The sequence below is a fragment of the Heteronotia binoei genome, chromosome 1, assembly GCF_032191835.1.
Source record: "Heteronotia binoei isolate CCM8104 ecotype False Entrance Well chromosome 1, APGP_CSIRO_Hbin_v1, whole genome shotgun sequence".
In the NCBI taxonomy this organism is placed as follows: Eukaryota; Metazoa; Chordata; class Lepidosauria; order Squamata; family Gekkonidae; genus Heteronotia; species Heteronotia binoei.
The window spans coordinates 3,344,666-3,351,842 of NC_083223.1; positions in this window are offsets into that span (position 1 = coordinate 3,344,666).

A 7,177-nucleotide genomic window follows, 5' to 3' on the forward strand; every position below is an offset into this window, starting at 1 on the left:
AACCCGGTTCTCCCAGATAAGAGAGCTCTGGCTGACCCAAGGCCATTCCAGCAGCTGCAAGTGGAGGAGTGGGGAATCAAACCTGGTTCTCCCAGATCAGAGAGCTCTGGCTGACCCAAGGTCATTCCAGCAGGTGCAAGTGGAGGAGTGGGGAATCAACCCCGGTTCTCCCAGACAAGAGAGCTCTGGCTGACCCAAGGCCATTCCAGCAGCTGCAAGTGGAGGAGTGGGGAATCCAACCCGATTCTCCCAGATAAGAGAGCTCTGGCTGACACAAGGCCATTCCAGCAGGTGCAAGTGGAGGATGGGGGAATCAAACCCGGTTCTCCCAGATAAGAGAGCTATGGCTGACCCAAGGCCATTCCAGCAGGTGCAAGTGGAGGAGTGGGGAATCAAACCCGGTTCTCCCAGATAAGAGTCCGCACACTTAACCACTACACCAAACTGGCTCTCCAAACTGAGAGCTATGATCACCGCCACCGTGTGTCTTCGCCGCATTGAACCCACTTTCCCAGCCCTTCAGTGGAAAACATGTTCCAGGCTGGCTTCTGCTTGTCTTTCCACCGTGTTGCACCAGCTGTACACAAGCACTGGTAAGCGCTGCTCGATAAGGTTCCTTTCACAATAACGGAACTCCGACTCCACCTGGCTGTTCCAAAGAGATAAGGAGCTCTAGCAGTTAGAGGATGTGTGGGCACTCAAGCGCATAGGCCGTGTATATTTTCTACCAGTCCCCTGTTTTGAGCACTGAACCTAAGCATTGACACTGGGAGTCGAGTTGTCAACCTCCAGGTGGTGCCTGGAGATCCCCTGGCGTTACTGCTGCCCTCCAGCCTACAGATACCCGGAGGAAATGTTTGCTTTAGAAGGTGGATTCTGTATAGGGTTCCCAGATCTGGCTAAAAGAAATATCTGGGGACTTTGGGGGTGGAGCCAGGAGCAAGGGTGTGGCAAGCATGACTGAACTCCGAAGGGAGTTCTGGCCATCACATTTAAAGCGACTGAACGCCTCTTAAATGCCTTCCCTCCGTTGGATGTAATGAAGAATAGGGGCACCTTCTTTTGGGGTTCATAGAATTGGACCCCCTGGTCCAATCTTTTTGAATTTTGGGGGGGTGTTTTGAGGAGGGGTGCTGGATGCTATGCTGAAAATTTGGTGCCTCTACCTCAAAAAACAACCCCTTGGAGCCCCAGATACCCACAGATCAATTCTCAATTATACCCTATGGGAATAGATCTCCGTAGGGTATAATGGAGTGCCCAGCAGACATTAACCTCCCCCCTTCCACTTTCTGATAACCCTGAAGCAGGGAGAGGGCCTCCAAACCAAGGAATCTCCTGCCCCCACGTGAGGATTAAACACAACAGGAAACCATAGTGTACAGATTGCTGAAATCTGCAAAACCCGCTGTGTATTAAGCATTTCAAATAATCACGCTGCACATATTTTTTTTTCCCCCTTTTGCATTGCTCTTCAGCAGGAGTCGGTGCACATTATTTTCAACATCCAGGATTGGATTTTCACTTTAAATGCTGACTTGCGGTGGACGCTGCATGTGAATCAAGTAATATAAACCTTGTTCTTTTGTGAATGTTTATAGTTATAATGAACAATCCATAAGAAAAAAAAATGTGTATATTTGAAGTACTTAGTACACAGTGGGTTTTGTAAATTTCACCCACCTCGGGATTGGCAAACCTAATTCTGTGGCATAGGGCTGCCAAGTCCAATTCAAGAAATATCTGGAAACTTCGGGGGGCGGAGCCAGGAAACATTGAGGGTGGAGCCAGGAGACACTGGGGATGGAGCCAGGAGCAAGGGTGTGACAAGCATCACTGAACTCCAAAGGGAGTTCTGACCATCACATTTCAAGGGACCACGCACAATTTAAATGCCTTCCCTCCATTAGAAATAATGCAGAATAGGGGCACCTCCTTTTGTGGCTCATAGAATTGGATCCCCCTGGTCCAATCCTTTTGAAATTTGGAGGGTGTTTTGAGGAGAGGCACTGGATGCTGTGCTTCAAATTTGGTGCCTCTACCTCAAAAAACAGCCCCGCCCTAGAACTCTAGATACCTGCAATCAATTCTCCATTATCCCCTATGGGAATCACTCTCCATAGGGAATCATGGAGTGCCCAGCAGACACTTCCCTCCCCCCGCCGCTTTCTGATGACCCTGAAGCGGGGGGAGGGCCTCCAAACCGGGGGATCCCCTGCCCCCACCTGGGGATTGGCAACCCTACTGTGGCATTATGCACTGCTTGGAGCCCTCCCCAAATCCTTCCCTTTACAGGCTCTCTCCCCCCTCCCCCAAATCACCAGGAATTTCCTAACCCCGATCTGGCAACCCCTGTGACCTTGAATGAATGCAGAATGGGGAGCAGTTGCTATTATCATTGAAGAACTGCGCCACCGTGACATCCGGAGACCTCCCAAATACCGTATACAAGGCTTTTTTTGTAGCAGGAGCCCTTTGCATATTAGGCCGCACACCCCTGACGTAGCCAGTCCTCCAAGAGCTTACAGGGCTCCTAGTACAGGGCCTGCTGTAAGCTCCAGGGGGATTGGCTACATTAGGGAGGTGTGGCTTAACAGTGATTCTTAGATCATGTGTTAAAGATATATATCTCATTTGCCAATTCCATACGATACATCTGAAAGCCGGAGCACATAAGAAAGGCAAATTGGCAGCATAAACTCAAAAGGCTGCCCCAAGCCAATTCTGGATTTAAAAAAAAATAAAAAAATACATTGCTTCCAAGAGCATCAGCACATGGGTGCATATATGCCTAAGCACCAAAATAAATGGGGGAGGGGGGAGAAACCCAAACTGAAGAAGAAGAAGCTATTGGATTTATATCCTACCCTCCACGCCGGAGAGTCTCAGAGCGGCTCACAATCTCCTTTCCCTTCCTCCCCCCACAACAGACACCCTGTGAGGTAGATGAAGATATTGGATTTATATCCCGCCCTCCACTCCGAAGAGTCTCAGAGCGGCTCAAAATCTCCTTTCCCTTCCTCCCCCACAACAGACACCCTGTGAGGTAGATGAAGATATTGGATTTATATCCCGCCCTCCACTCCGAAGAGTCTCAGAGCGGCTCACAATCTCCTTTCCCTTCCTCCCCCACAACAGACACCCTGTGAGGTAGATGAAGATATTGGATTTATATCCCGCCCTCCACTCCGAAGAGTCTCAGAGCGGCTCAAAATCTCCTTTCCCTTCCTCCCCCACAACAGACACCCTGTGAGGTAGATGAAGATATTGGATTTATATCCCGCCCTCCACTCCGAAGAGTCTCAGAGCGGCTCACAATCTCCTTTCCCTTCCTCCCCCACAACAGACACCCTGTGAGGTAGATGAAGATATTGGATTTATATCCCGCCCTCCACTCCGAAGAGTCTCAGAGTGGCTCAGAATCTCCTTTCCCTTCCTCCCCCACAACAGACACCCTGTGAGGTGGGTGGGGCTGGAGAGGGCTCTCACAGCAGCTGCCCTTTCAAGGACAACTCCTGCAAGAACTCTGGATGACCCCAGGCCCTGCCAGCAGGTGCAAGTGGAGGAGTGGGGAATCAAACCCGGTTCTCCCAGATAAGAGAGCCATGGCTGACCCAAGGCCATTCCAGCAGGTGCAAGTGGAGGAGTGGGGAATCAAACCCGGTTTTCCCAGATAAGAGTCCGCGCACTTAACCCCTGCACCAGACTGGCTGACCAAACTGAGAGATAAGGATGCTGCCCAACAGCCATCTGACCATGCCAGAACTCCTCCAATGCGGGATACGGGTGCTTTGCGAGGGAGCATCAGATCTCACTTTCACCGCTCCAATTTGAGCCACCCCGATTTGGGACACCTCCCGTGCACCCCAAGCTTCTGCTCTGAACCCAGCCTAAATGTATCTTTTTGTGTGTGCGCTTCTCTCCCCGACCCCACGCCTGGCTCTTTCCCCCTAGCACATGATGCCCTGACCTGCATAGCCTCATCTTATCAGATATCATAAGCTAAGCAGGGTTGTTGTTCAGTCACACAGCTGAGTCTGACTCTTTGCGACCCCCTGGACAAAGTCACGCCAGGCCCTCCTGTCTTCCACAATCCTCCGAAGTCTGCTCAAATTCGTGCTGTCCAGCCATCTCCTCTTTTGCCGTCCCCTTCTTCTTTTGCCTTCTGTCTTTCCCAGCATCAGTGTCTTCTCCAGGGAGTGTTCCCTTCTCATTGGGTGGCCAAAGGATTTGAGCTTCAGCTTCAGCATCTGACCTTCCAGGGAACAGTCTGGGTTGATTTCATCTTAGTCACATCAGTAAAGCTGTCCAGACATCTCATCTTTTGCCACCCCCTTCTTCTTTTGCCTTCTGTCTTTCCCAGCATCAGGGTCTTCTCCAGGGAGTGCTCCCTTCTCATTGGGTAGCCAAACTGAGGATGAATTTCCCCAAGAACTTACCATACAGTCCACGTTATGGAGCTACAGTTTCCTCTAATGCTATGAATCTCTGTAGTCTGGAAACCGGCTCTAATTCCAGGAGACATCCAGGACCCACCTGGAGGCTGGCAACCCTGCTCAATGGATCCTCACTCCCAGATTTAAGATAGGTAGTTTGTCTATTATTCTATGAAGGTAAAGGTAGTTCCTGTGCAAGCACCAAGTCGTTAGCGACTCATGAGGTGATGTCCAGGGCTCACTTTGTAGCAAGAGCTCCTTTGCATATTAGGCCACACACCCCTGATGTAGCCAATCCTCCAAGAGCTTACGGTAGGCCCCCTAAGAAGAGCCCTGTAAGCTTTTGGAGGATTGGCTACATCAGGGGGTGTGGCCTAATATGCAAAGGAGCTCCTGATACAAAGTGAGCCCTGGTGATGTCACATCATTGCTGGGTAATCATTTTACCAACCTTGGAAGGATGGAAGGCTGAGTCAGCCTTGAGCCGGCTACCTGAACTCAGCTTCCACTGAGATCGAACTCAGGTTGTGAACAGAGCTTGGACTGCAGTGCTGCAACTTTACCACTCTGCGTCACGGGGTTCCTATCCAGGCCCGGCGCTAGGGGTTCTGCCACTCCCAGCAGACCCATGCACCGTGCCTCCTTCCAAGTTCTCTTTCAGGATTTTTTTCCGCCTCCAAAGAGCGTGGCGGCCGAGCGAAGCCTTCCAGTCGGGGAAGGGGCAAGGGGAGTAAGGTTGTGCCTGGTTGTGACCCCAGATGGGGTAGCGCTCTAGGCAGCCACCTACTCTGCCTACTTCCGCATGCCAGCCCTGCTCCTGTCTATTCTACAGGTGACCAAAATTCTAATTTGCCAATTTGGCACTGGGAAGTTTCTGTACTTTCCCCCAGGGTCTTCCTAGTGGGATAGTTTTAAACAAAAAAACAAAGGAGGCCCGTCCGAAGTCAATCAAGGATAGGGCCTTTTCAATTACAGCCCCCTGCTGGTGGAACCAGCTACCAGAAGAGGTGAGGGCCTTGCGGAACCTTGGGCAGTTCCGCAAGACCTGTAAGACAGTCCTCTTCCGGTTGGCATATAACTGACTGGTACCTAAAAACTGTTGTAGAATAGCACCACACTGTTAGATCGGTTTTTGTTTTATTGTTTTAACTGTTGTAAATTATTCAATGTATTTAATATTTATTAAGCTTATTGTTTGAATTTTATGTTGTAAGCTGCCTTGAGCCCGTGTCAGTGGGGAGGGCGGGATACAAATTGAATAAATACATGAATGAATGAATGATAAAGCAGATAAGCAAAAGCAGATAAGTCCTGTCCCCCACCACCCCAGTTGCTGCATGTTGGTGTTCTAGCCTTTTTTTCCCAGCCCAACTATGATACCCAAATTCATTTGGGGTGGCTAAAACTGCTGAAAGCACCAGAGTAGAAAACAGGAAGGGTTAAAACTTCAGTGACATAACAGCTAAAGATATATACCGAAGGCATATACTCAGGGATGGCACATGGGAGCAGGTCAAGTAGGCAACCACCTAGGGCGCCACTTGGCCTAGGGCGCCATGAGGCACCCCCTCTCCTCATGCCCCGTGCCCGCTGCCTTACTGACTTCGCCGAGGCTTCCTGAAGCTCAGGAGGCCTCAGGGAAGTCAGGGGCTTTCCGGACTTTGCAGAGGCCTTGATCGGGGGCATGGCAGTGAGGACACTCAGAGCCCGACTCTGAGCTCGCCCGCTGCCTTCCAGACTTTGCAGAGGGAAAATCGGGGGGGGGGGGGGGGGTGTGATAGTGACGTCATAATTGACGTCATCGAGGCTGCGAGCTTTGCACGTGCAGATTTATCACTGGGGGAGGGCGGAGGAGCGGGGTTCGGCCTGGGGTGCATATACTCTGGATATATACCAATGTACCAGAAAATGGGAGTTGTCGTGTACAGTTCTTTGACGGGATTGGCCCGTTTTATTTGGTGTTTGAAATGTCAACTGCAAATGTACTAATCCATGAGCCACGCGCTTATTTGTCTTGCTCTCCCGTACTTCCGATGGGTTGCCGACATATCGTTTCTAAAATATAACAAAGCACTATGCATACATTCATTGAACTGAACAACCATTCCTTGCCTTTTTAAAAAAAGGTTTTGTAAAAAAAAAGAGCTCTAGCCAGGGCTTTTTTTGGTAGCAGGGGCTCTTTTGCATATTAGGCCACAACCTGCTGATGTAGCCAATCCTAGAGCTTACAGGGCTCTTATTACAGGGCGCTCCGGTGTTCAGACATATCGTATGGAATTGGCAAATGAGATATATATCTTTAACACATGATCTAAGAATCACTGTTAGGCCATGCCTCCCTGATGCAGCCAATCCCCCTGGACCTTACAGCAGGCCCTGTACTAGGAGCCCGGTAAACTCTTGGGTGTGTGGCCTAATATGCAAATGAATTCCCGGTAAAAAAAAAAAAAAAAAAGCCCTGGATCTAACCAATTCGGAGCTGGGCAGTGTTGGATTCAGACAGGAAGAATCTATTTCCCCTGAGCTCAGTTTTTAAGAGTATATATCTGCTACAAATGCTTGGGATTTTCCTCTTTGGCAGCCTCAGTCTTCAAATTATTCATGTCTCGACACACCCTCAATGAATGGCCCTCTATAGCAATAAACGTAGATTATTGCTCACACTTGCCAGAGAGCAATTCCATGGGGCAGAATCCTGAAACAGAGGATTTTAGATATTGAGAAAAAGTCCCTTTGTTCCT